At 38.1% G+C, this 27,223-nt stretch overlaps 1 protein-coding gene across 6 annotated transcripts in view; it reads left to right on the top strand.

Annotated features, from left to right (window-relative positions):
- The window catches only part of ARHGAP24 (Rho GTPase activating protein 24), a 508,913-nt gene that overhangs the window by 264,357 nt on the left and 217,333 nt on the right, over nucleotides 1–27,223 (top strand). The window contains exon 2 of one of the 6 annotated variants that reach the window (XM_045079406.1): nucleotides 24,750–24,837. The exons of 4 other annotated variants lie outside the window; for them this stretch is intronic. The gene's annotated coding sequence lies outside the window, so the exon portion shown is untranslated. Of the gene's footprint in view, nucleotides 1–24,373; nucleotides 24,838–27,223 lie in introns of those variants that run through there. One more of the 6 variants, XM_004756148.3, reaches the window with a different exon arrangement.

The raw sequence follows: 27,223 nt of genomic DNA, 5'->3' as shown, positions 1-27,223 counted from the left end.
TTTTCTGGTTTATGGTCATAGGAGGCTTGGTACCATTACAAAGGTCTCTATTTTCCACAGGACTTGAACGAGGTATTGTTAGCCGGGCTTAAATATATGCTTATAGTTTGCAGGTAGTAAGGTAGTCATTTCATGGGGCCTCATGCACAAACCAAATTGTTGTAAGACCTGTCTTTTCTGAAGCAAGGAAAGAGAGCTAAGAAACCTTTCTCTTAATGTCAGGGTGTCATCCTAGCCTTTGAGTCAGTACATTTTGGAATAATATTTGGAAGCCAACATTTCAATAGAGCAAATTGTGGGTCTCACACATAACCCTTTATATACTAACTGATGGCTTCCTCAAGTACTTGTCTTTTAAATTGGTTTTGAAAAGAGAAATGTTCCCTTTCCTGGCTTATTTTAGATCAGCAGTCATTCTTCTGAACAAGCAATAGTTTTCCTAGAAATATGCTTATTTCACAATATCTTTCTTATTAAGCAATGTCTTCCACTTAATTTTAACTTTTGAATTATAACTTCCATCAATCTTAAACATCAGATTTTCCTTATGTATTAGCCTTATCAGAACAACTTTAGTGGTACTTAAAGTCTCATCATATTCTCTAGAAAGGCTCAGATTGAAAAAGTCCTCTAAGGATATATATATATATATATATATATATATATATACACATATATACATGTATATATGTATATATATACATATATACATGTATATATGTGTATATATATATACACACACACACACAAACATAATTATATAGGTCAGTTTTAAATGTCCCACTCTAAATTCTGTTAATTAGTAACAAATTTAATACTTCATAGTTGGGTAGACATTCACTTTTCAGTTCTTGTGAGCAAGTAATGTCTAGGTTTGCCTCTTGAGAATTTAGAAGGATGAGAAAGAAAAATTAGTAAAAGGTTTTAAAATCTGCTAACTACTGAAAGCAGCCAGAAATACTAGAAAGGGCCCTGAACTTAGAGTAGAAGAACTGAATTTAGTCCTGGTTCAAACATTTTTGAATCATGTGACACTGAGCAAGTCACTTAATTTTTTGTTCCTCTGTTCACAAGTCTGTGAAATTGAGGTGGTTATTCCTGTTCTATGTACTTCCCATGAAGGGGGTTTATAGTTACAAAACACTATTCAGTTGCAAGGCCTTGATGTGGATTGCTTCTGTTTTAAGTTCCATATGCCTTTTGAAGACAAAGATTCTGTATTTGAGTCATGAACACTATACAGGTCCTGAACAAATGAATAAAGGAAAGTGTGACATAAATTTGGGCAGAAAAACACTAAGAGGTGATTCTCCCACTGCAGTTTTCTGTGAGATTGTTTTGCATTTTTCTTAGAATCATAAAATAAGGGGCACCTGGGTGGCTCAGTCAGGTGGGCATCTGCCTGCTCAGGTCATGACCCCGGGTCCTAGGATCCAGTCCCACCTCAGGCTCCCTGCTGAGCAGGGAGTTTGCTTCTCTCTCTCCCTCTGCCTGCCATTCCCCATCCTTGTGCTTGTGTGCACTCTCTCTCTGTCAAATAAATAAATAAAATATTTAAAGAAAAAGGGTGAATATAGATCGTGGTTCTAAGTTGCACTAGTGTAAGAAATAATGGTACAGACTTATTTCAAACTAATAGCATCAAAAGGAATGGGAAACTGAACAAAAGATAGGTATTTGAAGCATATCATTTTCTGACATCTTAATGACTTTATGATCTAAATGGAAACCATTTAAAATCCTTTAAAAAAAGAATAATAAAATAAAACATTTCTTCTTTCTGGTTTACCATCTCAGCTTACTTATGGAAACAATACTCCCTTTATGCTAACTTACTTGCTTACCTGGTATAAGAGCCTTTAAACTTAGTGGGTGAAAGTTGATTGTGCAGCAGACGGTCATTCCTTATCTCAGTGCAATACATTTCTAAGTGTAGCTGATGTCAGACATTAGAATGTAGACATGCCAAAGCTTGTGTGGTATTGAACGTTTCAGCAAATGAAATAATAACACCAACATGTTGGTTTCACAACCATGAATTCTTCAATGATTGAGTAGTATGTTTTCTTCCTTAGTTTAATGGGAAAGTGAATATATTCCTTCATGTGTCATCACTACTTCAGCTGCTGACCAATAGTACAGGGCACCCAGTGCTCTGGGAAGCTTCCATTTTTGTCTGTCAGTTATGACTGGTTAGCACTGAGGGGAGCACTGTTCATAGCCCCTTTAAGCAGAAGCTAAGACACTAAGGCATGCATGCTGTTTGAGATGACAGTACCCAACAGATGATACTATATATCCATACCCCTGGAGTTATTTCTTAGTAAGTTAATGAATGAAATGATTAAACTAAAAGTCCTATACAAAATAATTGCAAGTTTTTAAGCTATTCTATATGTTTAATTGAAAAAGATGTATTTTTAGGAATTGAACATTATGATCCATACCTAACTTACCTTCTAAAATTAAAACTTTAACCAGGTGATGGGTATTAAGGAGGGCATGTGGTATTATATACAACTAAAGAATTGTTGCACACTACATCAAAAACTAATGGTGTACTATATGCTGGCTAACTGAACAATAAAAAAAAAAAAAAACCTTTAAAATTTTATGCCTGACTTCACAATGTTGAAATTTCAAGACTTTTTAAATCTAATTTTGGGTATTAGTAACTACTATTCACTTTATTCATTGGAAAAGGACTCATAGAGCCTAGTTCCTCATTTCCAAAAATTATAAGAATCAGAGTTTTGCAGTAAAAATGAAGGCGGAGGGGCTTGTACAAATATTTCTAGGTATGGAACAAGCTCTTTTCTTAGCATCTTCTCTTTCTTCGGTGACTTGCAACTTTTCCGTGACTTCAATAGCTTTAGAGTCCAGGATGTCTTTACAGTGTTTGGAGAGAAAGATTCTCATCAATCATACCTAAGACAGTTCCAGCCCCTTGGCCACCTTCTGTTCATTTGCTTGCTTGATCTTGCAGGGCATTTTATTTTCCACAGCTGGCTGTATTTTGCTGACCTCCAGGACTTACTACCTGCCTACTGAATTGCAGTCTGGTTCCCAGACACTTTGGTGGCCAAGGGGTTTGAATTAAGACTGGGATAGAAGGAATCCCTCAGTAGTTGAACTTGCCCTAAGTCCATAGTGGTGATGCAAAAATAAGTTCATTTCAGGATATTACTGGGGCCTTGAGCAATCTTAACTTTGCTCCAAGGTTATTTTTGTGTGTTTTCTTGTTTGTTTGTCGTCTGAGCAGAGGAGCACAAGGTTCCTGGAATCCAGCTCTTCTCTGGAGGCCAGATGACCTTTCTGAGCCTGGAGTAGGATCCACTATAGCACATTTGGGTGGGGCTACCTCTCTCCTTCAGGTTTACCTTCATCTTGATTGGAAGCCTAGGGGGATACGCCAGACACTCACTAGAGGGCAGCAAGGGGTCAGCGGAACCAATTCTTGAGGCATTTGCTGCATTTTTTTCCATGCTTTGGAAAAAAAAAATATCCTAACCATTTTTTTTTTTAAATGAATTCATTGTTACTTCTGTTAAAAAATAGTATCTTACCAGTCACCTATTCGTATGAGTGTGATTGTTTCACAAAACCTCCAGTAAAAGAAAAACATAACCAGCCTATTATAATGCACAAGTCTATCAGCTCCAAGACATCATCCTCTATGAACCTGGGGACAAGAGAACGTGGTTCCCTCAAGGGGCCTATTCTGTGTCCATGCTGAGAATCAAGCCACAGATGAGTGGGTGTTGAGGGAGGAGGACCCAAGTCCAGCAGTGAGACCTAAAGGACAATGACTAGGGCTCTCTAGTAACCTGGGGTGACATGGAGACATGGGATGCCAGGTGTGAAGGTATTCCCCAACAGCGGATAAAGAGCCCAAGTCCCCTGCTCCAGTTGGGCGGTGTGCTTCAGGAAGGATGGATCACTCGTACTCCCCTCCAGTGCAGTCCTCTGAGGATATTTGGGCAAGGTCGTCAACATCTTGTTTGGCAGTTCTGTGCTGTGATTGGGGAGCTGAGGATCTCAGGGCATGCGGCACATGCGAGGGAGGGAGGGAGGGAACTGAGCAGGTGGATGAGGGGAGTGATTGTATGTGATGTCATGAGGAGGAACAACATTGCAGAAGGTGGCAAGGACAAGTGGAAGACAAAAGGGCAAGGTGATTCCAGTCATCGGCACCACAGTGAGCATGAAGTGCAGAGACCACAGTCTGAGGAAGAGAAAAACATTAAGGGCTATCAGGGAACATGATGCATGAGCCACCCCAGGGCCCTTCTAAGAAAAGGAGGGGATTAGGGTACAGAAGTTGCTATAATTTTGCTAGTGAGGCTTGGATATAGACACTTACTATCCTTTTTATTGTTAGCAAGCTCCTCTCGAGATATCCCAAGGGATGGACTGAACTGTACCACTTAGTTCACAATTAACAGAAGAAACTGCACATCAGTCCCCAAATTTCACTGTCAGCTGTTCAATGAGGATAAAGAGAACATACCAGCTTGCTTTTAACCTGAATATTATTGGGAAAATGTTGATCCCAATCTCAATTTTTCTCTGTGTCATCTGGGGACACTTTGCATTACAATCGCACAGGGTCAGTTGATAATTATATTCTAACATTTTAGGAGGAAGAATTTAATAAGGACTATCGAGAAAAGATATAACCAAATGTTGGGGGAATGGGAACAAGGGGGAGAAAGTACTCAGGGAAGATTTGATGGAGACAATGGCATTTGGGCAGGTTCTCAAAATAAAGGTAGGATTTTTATAAACAAAGAACTGCAAATAACACTCTAGAAGAAAGGAGCAGAATAACTAACCAATACCTACTTGGCCAACAAAGAGAGACTGCTGATGGCTGTGATACCGGTATAGAGGTCGAACCCAGCTTGTAACAGGCTTGATGCAAAATGTTAAGAAATGTGACGTTAATTCTGTTGTCATTTGGGCAGGTATCTGCCACGAACAGAATTGTAGTTGAGGACACTTTCTCTATCTGCAGTGCCTGGGGAAAGACAAGGCAAAGGCATGTTAGGAAGGGGATGAGATTGTCCAGAGTGAAGGAAGCAAACCTGTGGGCAGTGGGACACTGGCAGTGACAGTGGGAGGAAGGGATAAATGAGACCGAGGGAAGAAGTTGGTTACTAACAGGAAACTTCTAAAATGTGCTTTCTCAATTCTTGGAATGAGGAAGGAGCTTTGTCTTCAAAACTGTGTGTTACAATCGTGGATCACTTGGGATGTGGCCAAAGACAGTCCACTTCCATTGTGAAGGCTCAAGCACATAGAGACAATAAAGAGGTAAAGCCAAGAGGAAAATGAGAATTCCAAAGTATTACAGATAGCTGTGGGCCTGGGCTTCATTTAGCTGAAGGAAAAGAAAGTTTTCTTCTTCGTTTCTTCTGGGGGAAAAAAAAAAATGGGTTTACTGATTATATGCTAACATGTTTAATTCAATTTATTTGTTAAATTAATTATCATAAGTTTATTTCAATGAGGAGACTTCAGATTTTAATCCCAAATAACAATAAATGAATTTAAACCTTGGGATAACTGAAATCAAGTCAAATTTAAGTGATTCAGGATTGCTTTAGTTTAATATTCCGTAATACTGAGGGAAAAGTATCCTGTACTCACGATGAGCTAATTAACCTGAGATCTCTGTGGCATTATATATCAAAGTTTTGAAAATATTTTATGACTGACCAACTTACGAATTTTGGTTTTCTACTTCTTACTAGTAAATGTTTCATACATATAAAAGAACTTTTCTTTTATATTGTAATGGGGTCTTACAGGCAGTTCTAAGAGACTTGGAATTTTCTCTTTGAGTTTTTCTTTAACTGTAGCATTGAGCTCTCCATATGGCAACAGGAATGACATTTCCGTTTTGCTATTTGAGTAATCTGCTTCCAAACAGGAAAAACAGGGAATAGGACCAAATGCCTGTGACACTTACCTTTGGAGCAAGATTTGAAGCCAATTAAATCATTGCCATATGATATTGTTTGGACGATAATTGCTCTCGTAATGAGATGCAGGAAGAACAGAAGGTCCTGGAGCCAAGAAGGACGGAGCTTAGAAGAGTTCAAGACCCATCGCATTAGGGAGTCTTACAAATTGTACTCCGAAGAGATCTGACTTGCCCCAAGTAGTTCCCAAAATTGAACAGCCCGACGATGTCTTATGTACATTTTCTGCCTTCTGGTTTCGACAGATGCATATCTTATGTTCCAGTTGCTCTCTGAAAAATATTTCTCAGCTCCCTGACTCTGCCTGGTTTCAGTCATGGATTGGTATGACTGCAGCTTATCAATAATTTAAAACAAAAATGAAAACAATGGTAATGAGATCTCTGTAGGCAGTGCACTGTCAACAGGAGAAATGAAGACATGGTAATGAGGAAAACATTAGTCTGATTACTTTTGGAGGGAGAAATTCTCATTCTTTCATGGTGGTGTGGAAGCTGAAATTATCTCCTGGAATAGGGCTTCAGATCACAGACAGCTCAGAGAGAGCTGGAATTCCTTTTAATCTGATTCTCTTGTTATTCCATGCTTTGGACAAAGTTTAAGAAATATGCACCCAAATCTTATCAGCGCTGCTAAGGTAGTCCTGGAGGTAATTCTTTAAGCCTCTCGATGACATTTCTTTAGTCTCACCAGGTAGTGACACTTCTGAGTAGCTGAGAATGTCCTCCTCTTCAATCTCATCAGCCCAACACCAACCTCGTCAGCAATCACCCACATCCACCCTGGGAGGGAGCCATCTTCATTACCCGTTGTTTATATGAGGGAATTCTCTTCTCTGTTCCTCCAAGCTGGAAGTTGCCATCAAAAGAAGGGGACACATGAAACTGAGAGAAGGGAGTTTAAAAGGAAACCAGTGGAAATTAAAATTGGAAACCTGAGTAGACTGACAGCAGATATTTTCAAAGGAAGAGAAAAACAATGTGGTCCCCAAGCATGGGTCACACAAAGAATGCATATGGTATGAGAAATGGGTAAGAGTATCAGATCAGGCAAAAAATATGCCTCACCGAGATGGCATGAGTTCTCTCTGTGAGAAGAAATGAAGGTGATAGTGTCAGAAGCAGAAGACACCCACAAAAACAGGCAGCAGGGGTGGCCTCTCACTCTGACGTTGCCAAAATTTGAACCTGCCGGATGCTGGCTCTTCTTTTTCTCCGAAGACCGTTAACATTCAGTAACCCGTCAAATGAATTTAAGGTGTTTGTAGCAGGAGGAAAGACTGAGTCCATAGTAACGGCTGTATTATGATCAACAGTGCTATTTTGTTTCTTCCCCAGAGTTCCTGTTTATGTCTCAGAGCCTTTATATTGTCTTTGCAAGAACCGAGCCAACTGGCCAGTGGCCATGGTAAAATTGTGTTGCTAGTGAGTATAAATATCCCCCATCGGTGGACACATCTTTCGGTATTCTGTTTAGCTCAGTTTCCCATTTGAAATGTCGTCTGGTTATGGGTGAATAGGGATCACCATTTAAGAAAGGATGATTTGCTCAAAATAGTGTCAAATATCAAGTTACGATATGGAGCAGTGTCAATGTCATTGTGAAATTTGAGCCTATTTTTATATAAAAACTATCGTATGCGGTTATGTCTATGCATCATATTTGACTCTAGGCATTTGTGTCCTGTCCAGAACATCATGGTACTCTTTCTATGAGAGAAAGAAGGAAAGAACAGAAGGTGGTCAAAAGAAACATCTGGAAGAGAAAACACGATGCCTTGCTACCAGCCTTCCACTTTTCTCAACTTTCTCTGTACCAAGCTTGATTAACATACACTAACAAATATTGTGATTAATCAAGCTCTGGTTTTTGTAAAGATAACAATGCTTAAGTATTTTGCATATTTTATCTGAATTATTCTTGCAAACAAATCTGTGGGGTAGATTATTATGTCTATTTTACAAAGTAGAAAAGTGAGGGGAGCCAAAAGGTGAAAACAAAATGCCAAGTGTCATGTAACCTGCGACTAGATGAGCTGGGATCGGTCTAGCTCTGTCTGACCCCAAAGCCTACACTTTACCACGTGGGCTTCCCTGCTTCCTTTAGAGCCAGAAGCTCTGCCAACAGCGGGCCCATCGAAGGAGAGGGAAGAGATTACCTTTTACACTTAGGCAAAGTATTCCTATGTGCCTAGAACGGAGATTGACTTCGTATCATTGGTTTAATCATTGTCACTGTGAAGATCAGTAAATTTAAAACCAGATGACTGATTTTCCTACTCATATCTAAAATAAAATATTTTTGGTTGTGCCTGGGTGGTTTAGTCAGTTAAGCGTCTTGTTTTTGGCTCACGTCATGATCCCACAGTCCCAGAATGGTGCCCTGCATGGGGGGCTGGGTCGGGGCTGTCCCCTGCTCAGCAGGGAGTCTGCTTCTCCCTCTCCTCTCCCCGCACTCAAGTGCTATCTCTCATTCTCTTTCTCAATAAATAAAATCTTTTAAAAAATTCAGTAAAAATTTTTGAAGTGTCGATTTTTAATCTTGCAGACATTATATCATTATTTGAAATATATAACCACTGTTCGATTCTGGGATTTTATAGTTTGAGGAAGCCAGTATTCCAAGGAGCGTGATTTGGTGTACTTATAGCTCTGAAAAGTCTGCAGTATAGTACTCGTTTGTGTTAAATCACTGACATTCTGCTGCGGGGTCAGGCCATTATTTTCTGATGTTAGGAAAAACACCACATGCCTCAAACCAGAATTACATCCCTTGTAATATTATTTGCAAGAATGATTAACTGTGGTGCCTGGGGCACTTACATAAACAGCTGTTTCTTGTACTTTCCAGGTGATAAAACCTATTAGTTTGGCCACTTACAGAAAAGCCTTTAAATCCATCCAAGGGCTGCAGGAATAACTGAGCCCCTTAAGCCGGGTCCACTGACCACCACCACCAGGCAGGGCATGGGAACTGAGGAACAGGCTCTGATGAGAGGCCTGTATCTAACTACCAAGCCAAGAACAGAGAGGAGCCCAGAGTCTTCAAGGGGCAGAGGGAGGATCCAGGATTAGTCAGTCATTTACTCTTGGTTTGTTCCTTTATTTCTTTAAAGTGAAAGCGTGTGTTCAGTACTTTTCTTTTGCTGTCCTAAAATACCACTGACAGGAAAAATAGGTAGGAGTCTATGGTACATGAATAAATTACCATCTAAGCAATCACAAACTTGAGCTTTCTTACCAGGCATGAGAAAGCGAGAGTCTTCCACACTAAAGGTCTTTACAAAATGCCAAAGCAGCGATGAACAGGATTGATATCTACATTAACATTGTATGTAAAAGCCAAAAGTCAGCATCCTACATTTTTTGTATCAGAGCATATATCACACTTTATTTCCTGGGTGTTTATTTTCTATCTCTTCTAATAAATTTTAAGACCCATGAGGAAATAGATTTACAATTTTTTTTTTTTTTTAAAGTATAGAATTCAGCATCGTATGTCATGCAGAAAGCCATGGAGTTGCCATGGAGTTGACTAATAACGATGATGGTTTCCTGAAAATTTTATTGACACTTTTTTTTCTTAAACTGCCAAAAATCTCTACGCCGAATTTTCTTTTTCTCCAGCCTTTTTTTAATTTGTACCTCCTCATACTTTATTTTAGATGTATTTTCATGAAGAGATAGGCTAAACAGATCTGCTTCTCTAACTACTGAAGGGCGAGGGCTCTCAGGAGGCAACATTTTATTGTTATTCTCCCCTGCAATACTCAAGCCATCAAAAGGGAGGAGAGTCTAGGCAGAGATACTTAAACAATCAATGAGACACATTCCCAAGCAATAATAATGTGATGGAGTCACTGCAATTTGATTAGTGACCTTTTCATTCTGGGGAGAGATAACCTTTATTGATATCATTAACCAGACGGAAATGGTGGTGTGATGCAACTCTTTTTAACCATGGAGCTGGGTATTGATTGAGAAGCAAGATCTGAGATTTTGTTAGTGTCGAGCTGTTTACAGAAACAAGAGGGACATCCCTCTCCTTTTCTCCAGCCACCAAAGTAATCGTTTTGTACCAGCAGCTAACAGAGAGGAGAAACCAAGGACATTTTCTGTTTCCATGAACAAAAAGCTGTTTGAGAGAACACTTTCTGAATGCTCACAAAGATTAAGGCGTTTGATATTAGCAATTTCGGTGTGGCAAGAGTCCATCCCCTTTTCTGTTACTGTATTTCGGAAGGATCGCTCATTATAGAGAGCCTCATTCGTAGTTTCCAATTCAGGAAGCTTTTATTACTTCTACTTGTGTTTATGTTTAAATAAACGAGGTACACTTATTTGTTGTCGTGTGAAAGACCTGTGGTATCATAGGGAAGACCTAGAGATTTTTGCCTCTTGGCCGAAATATCTGATTACCTTTGAATGTTTGATCTGTATCTGCTTTCATGCAATACAAATGAAATGTTTGTTTAGCCTTTTAAGGAATGACTTCCCATAGGAATTGAACCTTAGGTTGTAATTCCCTGGGCTAATGTTTAAATGAAAGTTAATTCTTAAGGTAAATATCTTACACATTCTAGAAAAAGAAGAGTTTAGTGAAAAGTAGCTATTGCTTAAAACTGGTGCTTTTCAACCTAATTCGGTGAGACTGAATTGGGGATAATTCTGTGTTTGATGTATAATGGGATTGTGTGGCAAGTGGAGTATTAGAACATGCTTGTGAATTTGTGAGTGGAATTATAAAGTTTTTGTTTTGATTAATTTGTGGACTAAGTTCAGAGCACATAAGTGCTATTTATGGATTCAGAATGAGTAATTAGTGTTTAAGCAAATAAGTACTAGAAAAAAAATGGGTTAAAGATTTACTAAGGTTCAGGTATAAAAAGGAGTCAACAAAATTCTCACATAGAAGTGTTTCTGTATTTCCTTAGCTCTCTGACCACAATAGTAGTTTAAGTAAGGAACTGTGCATATCTGCTTTTTCTTTTTATGAGGAAGCTTCTGGTATATTTAGAAAATATAATTAAGTAAAAATATTACTATGTATTTGCAGTTTCAGAGGGACAAAAATTAAAAAAATAACTATAGGTGGTAGTGGGGATAGGTCATAAGAATGGATATGGTTGTTCATCATAAAAATTGAAAATCCGTCATGAAAACTTATCCAAGTTTAGGTTTCAAAGACAGAGACCTGCTTTTTTAGACAGAAAAGTACCCCCCCCCCCTTTTTTTAAATCAGTGGCCACTCTTAAAAAACATGAAATCTCATGTACGGCACGGTCCTTGGTAATGAAAAGTCAAGAACATAGTAGAAATAAATCCACACCAAATAGTATGGAATTTTGTTTGTTTGTTTGTTTGCCACCATAAATTGTTTTTTTTTTCCCTATTTTTATGAATTACAGATTATAGTTTGCGCAAACACTAAAGCTGTTGATTTGCTGCACTCTACTATTGAATTAGATTGCTGTACGTTGCAATCTGTTTTCAGCCTAACATAACACCAACAATGGTAATGCAGATTCAAAATACTTAAAGCCCTGAAGGGAAGATTCATCATAATAAGATCCTCATTTCCTAATCCTGGATATTGTGATTCAGCTAGCCTTTAATATATAGAAGGAAGTGGAGAAAGACATGGGGGGGTGAGAATCAGAGCAGATCATGGAGACCAAAAAAAGAGAGAGAGAGAGAGGGGTGATGGGAGGAGGGAAGAAAGGAAAGAAGGGAGGGAGCAAGAAAGGAAAAAAAGAAGATAAGAAATGAAAGAATAATAAAAATACTGGAAGACAAGTTTGGAATCTATTGTACTTGCATCAAGGTCTGGGATGCGATTTAACACAGAAGAGAAAGAACTCCGTACTCCTTGGCCACTGCAGTACCTCTAGGTCCTTAAAACGAACTATTCTATCAAAATTAGTAGTGTGCATGTCCTTGCTGCTCCAAGGGTAACCCTCAGACCACCAGCTCAACTGGGAACTTGTTAGAAAATCAACTTCCCAGGTCCTCACCCCGACCCCAGGGCCAGAATCAGGACCTGTACTTGGAAGTAGATCCCCACGCAATCCTGTGTGTTGTTAAGCCTGGGGAGGACAGCAAAGCTAAGGTTCTGGGTCTCCTAGCAGAATATGCACTTGTTTCTGCGTAACCAAGGACCACAAACAAAGAAACACAGTGTGTGAAAAACAGAAGAAGAATCTCCCAGGATGAAAGCCTAACTAAAAAGAAATAAAAAATTCTCCACGTAAGCCAAGTGCTTAAGAAATCATGAGTGTCATTCATTAGCTCTAACTTATGAGAAGCAAACTACAGGGAGTCCACTTGCCTTTTTCAGTTTCTCAGATCAAACAGAGACTTTCTCACAATTTTAATGTGAGTTAGTAGTTTTAAATAGTGTTTTTAGCCTTCCTCAACCAAGTTTCCAGGTAATAATACTTTAATGTTCTGATTTTTGAATTAATTTAAATGTTTCTTCAGGTTACACTGCTTCCAACTGTCCATTTCCATATAGGTATATGGTTTTTTAAGAATGTGTGTGTGTGTGTGTGTGTGTGTGCGTGTGTGTTATATCTGTATTATGTGGCCATGATGCACACACATATACACACACGCACACGCACACGCTTCATCCCCTTTATTACGTGTGCCGAGACCATAGCACAGTGTCTGGCATTCCTGTGGAAGAGGGAGAAGGCTTATCTGTACACACCAAAAGCACTAGAGACTTGAACAGAGCATCTCAACAACAACGATAACAAAACCAACCTGAGTAAACTGGTGCGGGGGAGAAGAAAAATGATAACTGCTTTTTGGCATATAAATCACCATAGAGGAGCAAGTTACTCAAGAAGGGAGGAAAAAAAGTGTTTTCAGATTTCAGCATTATATTTTATTCAGTGCAGTGGTAAATTATTTCTAGCTGATTTTTTAAGCAAATGCCAAATATGATTACAGAGAAAAAAAGAGGCTCTTTCCAAACTATGACATTCTTGGTGGGAGTTAAATTCTATTATCATTGTTTTTGTCTGGCAAATGCTTCTCTGCTGTGTGAACTGGAAAGCACAGTGCATGTTTGTATATGTAATGCTATGCTGCTTACATTTTTAACATTTGTTTATAATATGGCCTTTGGAGGTAGCTGTTGAGGAGAAGAATTGCTCTAAACTTGAAAATCTTAAGATACTCTGAGAGTACAGCCAAAGAAATGTACCAACTCCTGAAGAATCATCTTTGTTCTGAAGGAAAGATAAACAGTGTTCTTACCAGGTGGGGAGTGTGTCAAAGCGATTCACCCTCACAGTCTGGGAGAAGAAAGACTGTTTTGCTCTGGCGGCTGTGTTAACTCTGAGCAAAGTGAAATGAATTGGCATGACAACCCACAAAGATATGTTATAGTAAAATCATAACAATAGAAAATAAAATAATTAAAAACAAAAAAAGAAAGATGCAAACCAATGGAATAGCATGCCAAATAAAGATTGAAAAAAATTAACAATAGAATAAAGACAAGGTAAAATTTAAACCCCTCCATAAGTACCCAATGCTGTAAAAGAAAATGCATTACCAAAAGAAGCCATGAATTCCATAGATGAAATCTAAGACAGAATAATAAACAACTCAAAAAAAATGCTTCTGAGTTGAGGAGGCAAACTGAGAACTTAAAAAGACCTTTATAAGTCTAAATAAGTTAGAATAAAAACTTAGAATCAAGAAAGATAGCAAGAGAACTGTAGATGAGATCTCTGGTATGAAGGAAAGAAGTACTTGAAATTGAGGTGAAAGCAGAAGAGAGACAGGAAATTAAAATAATCAGTGAAAAGATGACAAATAAGGAGATAATCGGAAACCTTGAAAAGCAAAAAAAAAACCCCAATGAGTAGACTACGAAAAATATTTAAATACATAATGGGAAAAAAAAGTAGAATAAAAGGAGTACCTGAATCTGCAGATTAAATGGGCACATAAAATTGACATAAAATCTAGCATACCTGGGGATGCTTGGGTGGCTCAGTCAGTTAAGCATCACCCTTTGGCTCAGGTCATGATCCCAGGGTCTGGGATCAATCCCCCATGTCAGGCTTCCTGCTCATCAGGAAGCCTGCTTCTCTCTCTTCCTCCTGCTTGTGTTCTCTCTCTCTCAAATAAATAGATAAAATCTTAAAACAAACAAACAAGCAAACAAACCATAGGCTACTTGGTCATATGTTATCTAGCATCAAGGGAAAAGGAAAAATTCTGCTGGCCTGAAGATGATAAAATTAAGTTACATAGAAGGGAAAACCAAACAAAGCAGGTGTATCTCAGACTTCTTCACAGCAATTTTAAGTGCCAGAAGACACTGGAAGTTGTGAGGATAGGAAAATGTATCCAAGTAAGTGGCAATAAGAAGATATTCTCAATTATACATTGCCTATGCCTTCTCAAAAAAATTGTTTAAATGTGAACTTAGTGAAACCAAAAATAAATAAAATAAATAAATAAATAATTCCCATTCCCAAGAATGGGAATGTGTGATAAAATTCTCACAGTGACATTGTATTAGTTTAACTATAAGACTAAGATTAAACAGCTGGTAAAGATAAAGTTATAGAAAAAGCAGATATAACTTTATTCTTATTATTTTGTATTAATATATAATAAAAATGTAAGAGAAGGTAAGAGGAGAAATGGGAGGAACAATAATGAGAATCTCCTATATGTTTTAACCTGAGAATCCAAAAATAGTAAAGGCTCCAAACATAGGATTAAATAAATAAATAAGTAAAAGATAGCATCTGTGTGTGTGTGTGTGTGCATATTTAAAAAATATTTTTTTCCTAGCCCTGCCTGGTAAGAGGGTCTGGAAGCAGTGGCATGAATATTCAGCACTTGGTTTCTCACCGTGCTCCATTAAAATGAATCAAGTAGAAAGATTTAAGTCTGAGATAGGGAAAGTATAGCAAAGGCTGGCACAGCTTGTTGCACTGGAAATAAGAAGTATTCGAAGAATGACAGCGACATAGCCAAAGGACAGAGGAGCCAGCCTGAAAGGTTCTCATTGGCCAAATTTGAAATAACTTGAGTATTAAACTACATAATAAATAGTCAACCAATTTAATAAACCAATTTAATAAATTGAAATCCATAGATTACTTATTAATTTAAATGAATAAATGGATGTGATAGGCAAAGCTCTTTCTTACAATAGAATGCCAACTAATAAAATAGAAGGAATGAAAAACTTAGAACATTGTATGGATGCTAACAGTACTGGAGGAGAGTATGATAAAAAAAAAAAAATAGACCAGAGTTATCTTTATTAATATCAGGGCAATCTGACATCATATGTCCCCAGATATGATGCAGTGAGAAGGTGTGACACAACATTACTTCTTTGGTATTTCTGCTAAAATTGCACAACTCATATCTAGTCATGAGGAGAGATTAGGCAAATCGGAACTGAGACACATTATAAAAATAATTTATTTGTATTCCTAAAAAATTTCAAGATCAATAAAGACAAAGAAAGGTTATTTTTTAAAGATTTTATTTATTTATTTGATAGACAGAGATCACCAGTAGGCAGAGAGGCAGGCAGAGAGAGAGGAGGAAGCAGGCTCCCCGCTGAGCAGAGATCCCGATGCAGGGCTCGATCCCAGGACCCTGGTTTCACGACCTGAGCCGAAGGCAGAGGCTTTAACCCACTGAGCCACCCAGGTGCCCCAAAGGTAGCAATTCTTGACACCTGATACAAAGAGGAATGGATACTAGGAATGTCAATTCACACGTGGTTATTTCCTGGCAGCTTCTCCCACATTGGTGCCATTATGGTACTTGGTGTGCTTCATCCGTTCATTCAAATCAGTAAACATTTATTAGATGCTCATCTTGCTAAGCATCTTGACTGCCAATAAGATATTGCACTTATTTTTCTTAGCCACCTGATAAATTGTACAGAGAAGTCCAAGGGCTTAAGGATGGAAGAGAGAGATTTTGTGACAGGAAAAGAAGACACATTTATTATTATACTTGCTTGCTTGCCTAAAGATGAACAAATTTAATAACTGCCAAGTATTAGAGTAAAGGAAGATAACATTCTTTATTCAAGACCAGATTTGTGGATGTCCATGTGTAGGTATGTGTGCAAACATAAATGTATGTGAAGAGAGAGATCATCTGAATGGATGCAGAGTGAATGGTTGATAGTAATTAATCCGTAAGAATAGTATTAGAGGCTCAGTTTGTTAAGTGTCTGCCTTTGGCTCAGGTCATGATCCCGGGGTCCTGGGATGGAGTCCCAGGTTGGGCTCCCTGCTCAGCGGGGAGTCTGCTTTTCTCTCTTCTTCTGATTGTGGCTCCCCCTGCTTGTGTTCTCTCTCTCTCTCTGTCAAATAAATAAATAAAATCTAAAAAAAAAAAAAAAAAAAAAAAAAAAGAATAGTATTAGAGAGGATTGAGTGGCTAGTAATCTTAAATTTTATGTTACATACTTTTTTATTGCATGTGGCTTTTTATAAATAAAGAAGGGTATTACTTTATGAATTGAAAAATCATAAAAATAATATAAAGAAAAAATTTTGTTTGGCTTCCTTATATTTGGTTACATTAAAGTTTGAGGTCCAAAAGCAGAAGATTGATGGGCAATTTGTTTTCATTATTTTCTGAATCATGCTTGTGTACCTAGGGACTTGTCAAAGATTACAAAACAGAGAGGCAACTCCTGTATTCATTTCTAACAGTCTTATATAGTAAATGTGTATTCATTCTTTCCTCGTGAAAAATGACAGTCACATTACACTTCCAGAAGAAATCCTTTTTTGTATAAATTTAGAAAGCTTGATCCTCTGTGTGTTCTGGGACCCCAAATTAGCTGAATACTTAAAAATTATTAAGCACAATGTGGTTTGGCATTTTATATCTGATGACTTTTCTCCTAAGAAAATTTTAATAGTCCTCCTATTATACATTAAAAAATGAAACATCTCCCCACTGCCTATGTTTATATTCTTGGGAGTCTTAAAAAAATTATTATTGTTACCATCACAGTTGTTTCATCAATAACCGACTGTTTTAATTTCTTTATGATGCAAAAGATATCTTCCCAGACCTCACAGATAAGTAAACATTAAGCAAATTTAAAACATATGGGAGATAATTATCTCAGAGAATAGCCGAATTATATATCTGAAAGAACTTCCAAGGTAATCTTTCTAAATCCTCTCATTTTATATGGGAGAAACCCAGGGCTGGGTAGAGTCAAGTGTTCTGTCCAAGGTCACACAGCTAGTTGATGACAGAACTAAGGTTGGAATCCTAATTAATTTTGCCTGGTATCTCCTGTCTCTCCCTGGGAATGTTTGTTTCCCATGCTATGCCTATCCTTCCCTTTATCTAGCCTACGAAGGAATCTTGCCATATAAGGAAGAATGTCCTCAACTCTGGAAAGAATTCAGGAATTGGTGGGAGAGTACACTGAGATTTGATTCAGTTTGGTGCTTCTTAATATTGACTCCCTCATCAAAAAATAAAGTCTGTACTTATTTTTAAATAACCAAAATAGGTAGGAGCACCCATGTATACCAATATATTTATATTTTATGGAAAATATTTATGTGAATACATTATATAGGAGACTAAACACTATATACCTGTTATCTGTGACTATCTTATAATGAAGAGTTATTTTTCATCTTTATGTATCATTTTCTAATAAACTATGGAACTAAATTAATTAATATATCTCAAATAATTCAGTTGATTTGGCCGTTGTATATCTATCAAACACCTTGTCCAAGTTGTGTAAGAATTCTTGACTTTGCTTATCTTGCCTCACTTTAAAACCTATGACCTCATTCTTGATATTACCGTCACCTGAAGATCAGGTTTAATGTCAGCCTCTAGGTAAGGTGATGTACATCCATGTTTGCCTGTAAGAGTCCTGATGATTATCTGCTATCCTGTTGTAATTAATATTAGTGTCTCCTTTTACTCTCAAGATTCAAGGTTTGGGTACTAAATTGTATAGTTATCCTACCCACAGTCCATGTAAAATATGCTAGAGAAGGAACTTTTCTCCTCCAACTTTAAGGCAAATTTCAGCATTTTCTCCTGCTTGAGCTACATCTGCCCCTTCCTGTTTCCAGTGTCTTAAGAACTGTACCTTCTGCCTTCCAAGATTCATTGAAACTGATTTATCTTTCAAACACCGTTCTACTCAAAACTCAGTATTTGACTTGATTGAACTAGAGTATGTCAACTCCACTTCCATTTTGGTTTCACCTGGCCATCCTCGTATAGAGTGTGAATAAATCTTCCAGGCTTAAAAATAAATAATCAAAAGGAATTTGATGAGGATTTGTGCTTTGCAGGGTCACTAAATGTGTTGTTCCATAGAAACAGCACAAATCCAATTGTTTGTGTGTTGGATCTCAAATTAGAACATGCTCATACCTGGAAAACCTGAATAGTCTTGCATGGGAACCTCTTAAGGTACTGCCAAATTATATTCCAAACAACTTCTTTAAGTCTGAGTTTAAGAAGTGTCCAAAATGTATGATCTCCTCAAAGGGCCAGGCAATTTAGTGTAGAGAATATGGGTTTTGTCGTCAGATGGACATGAGATCAAATGTTGCTATCACTCAAGTTTGAGCCTTCCATTTCCTCATCTGTGAATGGGGAGAACTTACTTATATAAGATCTCACTAGAGTTTTCATGCAGTTCTAATACTGGATACACTTTTCTCTAATGATTTTATAGCGGTTTTGGAAGTGAATTTGGCTTACTCACCTCTTCCTACCTGTGAGAAAATGTAAATTATCTTTTGGTGCCTCTCTTTTGGGTCTCTCTGTCCCTACGGCCTAATTGCAGACCATCACAATGTCTTACTTGAATAAAGAAACAACGTCCTAAGTAGTCTAGTCCTTCAAGTCACCTCTCCCTAAATTCTTTCTCTACTTAGCATTATTAAAACAAAGTATCCACTGTTTAAAAATTTTCAGTAGCTCCCCCATTGCCTTCAGGATAAAAAACAAATTCCTGAGCCTTTTGCCTATATTTCCTTCTGCATATTTCATCTATTAGTCTATGTCTTTCATTCCACATTCCAGCTCTATAGAAATTCTTGAAGTGACCCAAGTGTGCCCTATCTCCTGCCTGGAATGTTAATCCTCTCCCTCTCCTGCATTCAGAATGTAGGTTTCATCCTCTCAAAAAAGCCTTCTTTGCTCACTTCCCATCTTGATTCCACACTGCTTTGATGTGCTTTCTGGTAATGCTGTGCTTATCTCCACCAATAGTCCATAAATTTCTCTCACTTCCAAAGGGTTAGCCTCCTGACATTGAATTTTGTCTTTTTCTTTATACCCAAACACAGCATGTTATTTGGACTCAATAAATCTGGCTTACAGTAAATTGAAGGAAGGAAAGAAAGAAAGAAAAGGGGGAGGAAAGAAGAAATTTTACCTTCTTTTCCTAGAGAAATTTGTATTTTGGATAAAGAATTAGTATCCCTTGAGATAAAAAGGAATAATTACATAAACCTCACTACCTGACACGGAGCCTTGTCCATGGAAGGCAATCACTAAATATCTGTAGCTTGGATTCACTGACTCACCAAATGCCATCTATGAATTTAGATTAACATGCAATCAGTACCATAGGAAAAGGACATTTCTTTCAAAAATGGTTTTAAATGATGTTATTTGCTATCAAGCTGCAGTAGTGTTCAGACAAGAGTTTTCTTCTACCTAGGTGTGTCCTGGGGGGGAGGTAGGGCAGCTGCAGTGGTATGCGGGGGCAGGGGGGGGTGTCATTTTTTTCCAAACAAACAACTTTTTGTGGCTGCCATCACACCAGCCACCTTCCTGATACCGTGGGACCTGGAGTCTACTAAGGCAGTCATATTATCCCACAATGTGCCTGAGCCACAGGACCCAGAGAGGCTGACTCACGAGAACAGGTCATTAGGAAGCAGTAGGACCTGAGACGGGAGAGGAAATCTAATTTACAGCTCGCTGGAGAGCTCTGAGTCAGCGTGGAGGAGAACCGAGATGGAAGATTAAATTATCTGTGAGCTCACTTCTCTAAAATTATTTAGTCTGTCCCTTTTTTCATTTAGAAAACATATGCTGCGAATGCAAGGATTTAGCTCCTGCTTCTGAAGAGTTGGCAACTGAGAGCAGTTTCTTGAAACCACCTGGAAAGGATAGAATTAGCTTTAGGATATCTGCTATTCCAATAAGGGCCACGACTATCGAGTTCAGGAAATGGAGGAGATGTCCGGAAGCTCTTAGGACCTCCTAGCAGCTCAAGGATATATGCTGGACTTTGTGTTAACAAAATTCAAGGGTTTCGAGGCACCATGCCTAGATGCAGCCTCCTAGAGCCCAGCAGGGGCTCTTTCCTTATTTCCTGCAAATGCCTAGCTGCTTGAGCCTCAGGGAGACTTGAAGAGTTCAGTCAATTGCAGAAGTAGATTAGTCCTTGCCTTCATGCTCGTGGACTTCTGTTGGACGTTTGTTGACCGAAGAGTAGTAACCCAGGCAACAAATATAATTCATTCACTCAAGAAATATTGGTCAAATACCTACATAGGAGACACTGCTCTGAATACTGGTGATAATGTGGTTTAAAAAGCCTAAATATTATGTTTCTGATCTTATCTATAACTTCCAACACATTTCTGATTTATAAAACTCATTCTCAAAGAGATACTGTAAACATAATTAAACTGACGAATTAAGTGAATGAATAAATACAAAAGGCACCCAAGATAATTTCAGAGAGTAGTAAGTGCTATGAAGAACAATTAAAATAGAAAAAAGGGGCAGAGAGTATGCGTATGTAAGGGTCGGGGGGAGATCAGCTAGTGATCAGGAAATCTTTTTTCTTGGGAAGAAGCATTTGAAATGAGTCTTTTTTTTTTTTAATATTTTTATTTATTTATTTGACAGAGAGAGACCACATGCAGGCAGAGAGGCAGGCAGAGAGAGAGAGAGGAAGAAGCAGGCTCCCTGCCGAGCAGAGAGCCCGATGCGGGACTCGATTCCAGGACCCTGAGATCACGACCTGAGCTGAAGGCAGCAGCTTAACCCACTGAGCTACCCAGGCGCCCCCTTGCAGTCTCATTAAATGGTAGTCCCTCAAAGATCAAGGGGCAACATCCTAAACAGATGGAACAACAGGAACAACAGGTTAGGGAACAGGAAAGATAAACAGGGGTGAAATTATGTGAGGCCTCAGAAGCCATCGTCAGGCATTTGGACTTATTCTGCAAACAGTGGGAAACCATTGCAGGGGTAAAGTAAGAGAATGATAGGAAACCATTAGAAGCCATGGAATGGGGTGATGGGAAACCACTGGAAGGTGTGAAGAGGAGGAATTATGGGTAGCTATCAGACCGTATAAGGGGCCCTGGCTGCTGCGAGGAGAATGGCTTTTGAGAGGAGACAGGCAACAAAGTAAGCGTGAGCTTGAACTGAAGAGAGTTGGTGCTTAAGGTTTTTATGTGTGTGGTTCCCTGAGACTATTAAAAATGTCCACGTGTGATATCTCCTCCCAAGCACAGAATATTATAATCCAGTAGCTGCTATCACAAAAGCACTCTCTGGGATTCCTTAGGAAAAGTTTTCCTCTAGTGTTACTGTAAACCTGAAAACTAAGAGGAGATCTCAGAGTCAAGAGAACTCCAACTGTCTTGCCTGTGTTAATATAGTCTGCCCCGGATTTCACCTCTCCTGTAAGTACCTCTCCCATCAGTGAAATTCAACTCCACATATCCAGGCTTCATAACACAGTAACTAGTCCCCACTAAACTATGCTAGGATTCTCAGATCCAGAGCATGCCCAGAGTAGGGCAACCTGGAGTATGTCCAAGGGACCTAAAAATAGAGGAACAATTTTTTTTAAATGTTTCTATGTCACTGTGTTATTTTAGATTGTGTTCGAATTCTCATATTGACAGCACATGCTTCCCTTCCAATGGGGAGAAACAAACTGTGTCATGAATTACAAAGTCCGTTCAAGGACCAATTTCCTGTTGCTGGCACTGGTCACCAAAATTGCTAGTTCCCTCTTTGCTGAACCTATTTTGAGAGACTTTGGTTCTTGCATTTAATACCTATAATCTGTTGTCTGTGGCTCAGCCCACTTCTGTTCCAAACAACCTGCTTGTATGTGACTCCTCTTTACACCTTCCTTCCTGAGTCCAGTCCAGAGCCCTGAATCATCCTGACTCATTCCATCTAAATCTCTGTGTCTCTCTCCTCACAGCCTACTTCTCTTTCAAGGCTTATTAAGATTTCCTTCCTGTTCCTTCTCACAGACAAAAGGCAAAATGTTTAAATTAAAAGTTTAAGAAGTAAAAGAGAAAGAGGGGATACTTTTAGTAAACCCCAGTCATATGTATCAGAGTGTCAAATTTTAATCAGACTTGAGGTATCAGTGCTATATATAAATGTAGATGTTGATGTCTTTGTGACTTATATTTGCACAGAGCTCAGTCAGACAAAATTAATTGAGATTGGAAGGAGATGAGGATCCTGCCATTGTGTAAAAAAGTATAAAGTATGGTTTACAAGATTTCTTTCTCAACTATTACGTATTTTGAATCAGCTGCTTATTTGTCATTGTTGGAAAATTGATACAGTACCTATTAATTACTCAACATTTTGGAAAACACGTTTCAAAAACCACATGATCACTTTAAAAATATACTTTTATAACTATTTAATCACATTGCACTATTTTCTTCCAAAGACCAGGGTCAGAGTAGATATGATATCATTTTAAATGTAGATGGGCAATATAAAAAAAACTGAATTTCTGCGCTAAACAGTGTGTCACAATTTAAAATGGGTTTGGGGTGGTCTGAGCATTTGCCAAATTGTGTCTTTAAATTGTAGTTTGTAATTTAGATTTTAGTAGTTTAGGGAGTCAGATCCAACAGAAAGATGAATAGTGCCCAGAGCAATTTCCACCTGGGCCATTTCATATTTTGACGTATCTGACCCTAGGATGGAGGATGGTTGTTGTTGAGAGTGGGCAACTCAATGGAGAGAATGTAAATAAATTTGGGGCACATGCTTATAATATGAGAATGGATAAAAAGATAGTTATGGAAAATTGGCCTTACTTCCTAAGTAAGCCCTTAGATTTTATTTGACAACTATACACTTATCTATAAAAGTTATTGCTTGTCACCATATTCCACAAGGGAAGGAAACTATATTAATGTTCAATTAATATTTGCTAAATAAGGACATGAATGAATAAATGAATCAATCAATACATTATAGAGAGGAAAACTTAAAAATATATTATAATAAGAATATCATTCCTTCAGTTAGAGAAAAATAGTTTCTTTATATATAAGTAGGAAATGTTATGTGAAAGATATCGAGTAAAAATTATTGTGCTGCTTCTCTTATTTAACAAAATATGTAATTAATAATAACAAGAATAAACTTGCACGTATGGCTAAAAAAATATCGACAAACTGGAAGTAGGGATCTGTGGTGATAGTATTGTGTTTCTAGTTCAATACCACTGATACTGGGTAGAAATATGAGGGGCGCCTGGGTGGCTCAGTCAGTTAAGTGACTGTAATCAGCTCAGGTCAGATTCCCAGGTTTCTGGGATTGAGCCCCAGGCTCCCTGCTCAGTGTGGAGTCTATTTCTCCCTCTCTCCTGTCTCCCTCCCCGCCCTGCACTTGTACTCTCTTTCTCACTCTCTCTCAAGTAAATAAGTAAATAAAATCTTTTCTTATTAATTTTTATTAATTTTTTTTTAAGATTTTATTTATTTATTTGACAGAGAGAGATCACAAGTAGGCAGAGAGGCAGGCAGAGAGAGAGAGAGGGAAGCAGGCTCCCTGCTGAGCAGAGAACCCTATGTGGGGCTCCATCCCAGGACCCTGAGATCATGACCCGAGCCGAAGGCAGCGGCTTAACCCACTGAGCCACCCAGGCGCCCAATAAAATCTTTTCTTAAAAAAGAAATATTAAAGAGTAACACCTGTCATAGCATCATCCCTTATAGTCCTCTATAAGGACTAAAGTATGTCAGCATCCTGAGACATAAAATATTATGCAAAATCAACAAACAGTAAGGTGTTTCCTAAATCTTCAAGAAATCGGGCATTATAGAGAATCTTACAGTATTGAGGATTTTAAAGTGGAATGAGATGTTTTCTCTGAGAACAGATGGTTCTCACATTGTAGTTGTGTTACTGTTCCCTGCCAACTCCTGTGGGTATTATTCAAGGTAAACCGTTTCCTTTGGGTATACTAGAGTAGTAGCAAGAGCATTGAATTGGCAGTTGTGAAACCTGGTAACTATTCTTAGCTGCAGCATTAATTAGCTATGTGAATGATCTTGTACAAGTCATATTTTCTTTGAGTGTCAGTTTCCTGATCTAAAAAATTAGGGCATTGGGCTAAATTATATTTAAGATCCTGATACTCTTTCTATGGTTCTTCTTCTTCTTCTTTTTTTTTTCCCCCTCTTTTTCCAAATGCTCAACTACTACATTATTTAAGGTATATTTCCTGGTTCTTTCTTTTTTTTTTTTCCTTCCTCCCCTCTCTGTCTCTTTCTTCAATATATGGGATAGGAGGACACTGACTAAGTCTGAGGGGCGGGAGGAGGAAGAAAATTAGCTACAGGAAAGGTTTATATCCCTCTCTACAAGAAAACTTAAATATAGCTACTACAGCTTTGAAAGGAATGGTTTATGTCCAAACAGCATTTTCCAGACAAGCTCTGTACTTTTTTGCCAACAGAATTAACTTTAAACTGAACGCAGTAGACAGTTAAACAAGAGTCGGCACTGGAAACAGCTGTGAGTAGACAAGACCAGTTACTTATAAGGTACTGTTTTTTACTCACTGAAATCTCCTTCAGGGTTTGTTTGCTTGCTTTGTATTCCGTGGTCCTTTGACCTTTCCCCACTCCTTGCCTCTTTTCTGAGAGAAAACACGCTCTTTAAAGTACCTTAGCTTCTTTGCTGTACTGTTTTGTGGCTGTTGATATTTGAAGCTACTAGGATTTGGTTTGGTTTTGTTTTGTTCTCAGGAATCTAATGGTCGTTGTTGTTATTTTATTTTGAAGCTTAGTTTATCTTTGTCCTTTTTTGTATCTTGTCATGGGTGGTTTTATGTTTTGTTGTTCATGTTGGATAAAGAAAGATAGGCTGTAATATTGCGGAATGTGCAGAATGCTCTTGACTGAGGGGGAGGGATAGGTTAATTCATCTTCGACTGGAAGTATAGAACCAGTATAGAGCCAATCAGGAGGACCAAGACAGAGCAGCTCCAGGCACTTTAAACTGACTCAAGAAAGGCTCACGGACCTCATCACAGTTTGGTGGATCTGACCTGGAAAACACATAATTTTGAATTAGGATTTTACCTATAATCTACTTCTATCATTAATTATTCATTTTAACCACTCCTTCCCTTCATTTCTACTTATTTAAAAATATTCTGACAAGCCTTTTTAAAAAATTTTTCATATGAAGTTTATCTTCTTTAAAATCATCTGCCTTAAATGGACATTTCCAAGATTTCAAATCACTGAGCTATGGAGGCTCTCAGAGCAGAAGGGGAGTAGCCCAGAATGGCAGTGGGGTAGACAGAAGGGAACCACTATCATCTGAAGTGTCACTCTTTCCCCGGAGGCCCGACTAGCTAATAGGTAATTCTTGCTGCTGGTCAATAAACAAGCAATGAGACAATTAAGGAGGTCTACATTTGTGGACTTTCCAAAAAGTGAAGCTTACGAGTTTACCACGGAAAACTCCAGAAGCCTTAGAATTTAGCCATTTTTGGATAGTTAACTTTCTGAGATCTAGTATATATTTTGAGATCTCTCTGGAGGGAACTAAATTCAATTTAATATTCTCTGAATTACCCAGCCTTCTCATCATGGATATACAATGTAGAATTATTCTATAATGTAATGATACGTTGGGGGCTTATTCTGTGGTATATAAGGCTATTACATCTTATGTCAAAAAGTCATGTAATCACTATGCTTTTTTAAATGGTATTATTTTTATAGGATTTTTTTTTCTTTCTGTGTCCAGCCTCCATATGGAAGGGTGACTTCGTATGGGTGTGGACCGTTTGCCTTCTTCTAACAATATCTTTCAACCTCAACCACGTCTTTATAATTATTATTATTTTTTTGTGCTGCGCACAAGAAAACAGGAAAAAAAAAAGAGTTTGGAAAGAATGAAAAGCAGTAACTTTATCTGAGGGCCCAAGAGATTCTCTTATGAGGAAAGTGGATGTGCCGAAGTGCATCGACACAGTGACATCTATTTTAGGTGCTCAGGAGACTTTTGGTTTGTGTCCAAGTCCTTAGTTGTGTTCTGTAGAATAATTTGCCATGGAAGTGGCTCTGGGATAAGGAAGGCATTACTGCATCAGATACAGAATGTGCTGTTTGTTCTCCTTTTTAATAAAGTTATTGGAGGTATATGTCAAGGAATCAGTGACTAACCACATCTCAAGGGGCCAATTTAATATTAATCAAGCACTCAGTATTTTATTTTAGTTCCATTTACACATGCACTGTTCACATGAATGCACAACTGGGAAACAGCATCGTAACGCTTTGTAAGACAGAGTTAGGGAAGAGGAAAAAATATTCATCATTGAGTCCATGCAGTTCTTCTCTGTGGAGATTATGTTTCAAGGGGAAAAGATATATTTTTCATTCATCTCGATAATGTCTTGATTTCTTTACCTGTAACATCCTCACTTGCAATTTCTTGTAAGTTGAAAATATTATGAAGCACTGAATTTTGTAGCAGAATATGTTTCCTTACCTTTATTTTTTTTATGTTGTGCTCTGCAGAGCAAAAAGAATCACTGTTTTCTCAGTGATCTTGATAATTAATTGCACTTTACCCATGAGGAAAATTGAAACTGGCTATATTAGATAAACACACGAAGCTAGAAACTGAGTCCAGGGCAATTCTAAATTCCGACTTTAAGTAGCCCATTGCTAATGACCATACAACTTTATTTAGAATTGTGTGTGAGGACTTTTTTCTTGGGGGCCTTTTTTGCTCACACTAGGTGTTAAATACGAGTTTTATCTAGTCACTGTAGAAATTGTTACTGGGTGTTCAAGCATCTTGCAGTGTAAATGACATACTCTTTAAGTTTGAAACCATGAGTTCAGGGACTGCCTTTTGTCTGCTACATTGAATTTAATTTCCATGTAAGTTCAGAACATTGTCTAAAAT

Source organism: Mustela putorius, unplaced genomic scaffold (genome assembly GCF_011764305.1).
Source record: "Mustela putorius furo isolate JIRA1106 unplaced genomic scaffold, ASM1176430v1.1 tig00000382_pilon_pilon_pilon, whole genome shotgun sequence".
Taxonomy (NCBI): Eukaryota; Metazoa; Chordata; class Mammalia; order Carnivora; family Mustelidae; genus Mustela; species Mustela putorius.
The sequence above is the reverse complement of the archived record's forward strand: the minus strand, read 5'-3'. Positions and strand labels throughout refer to the sequence as shown.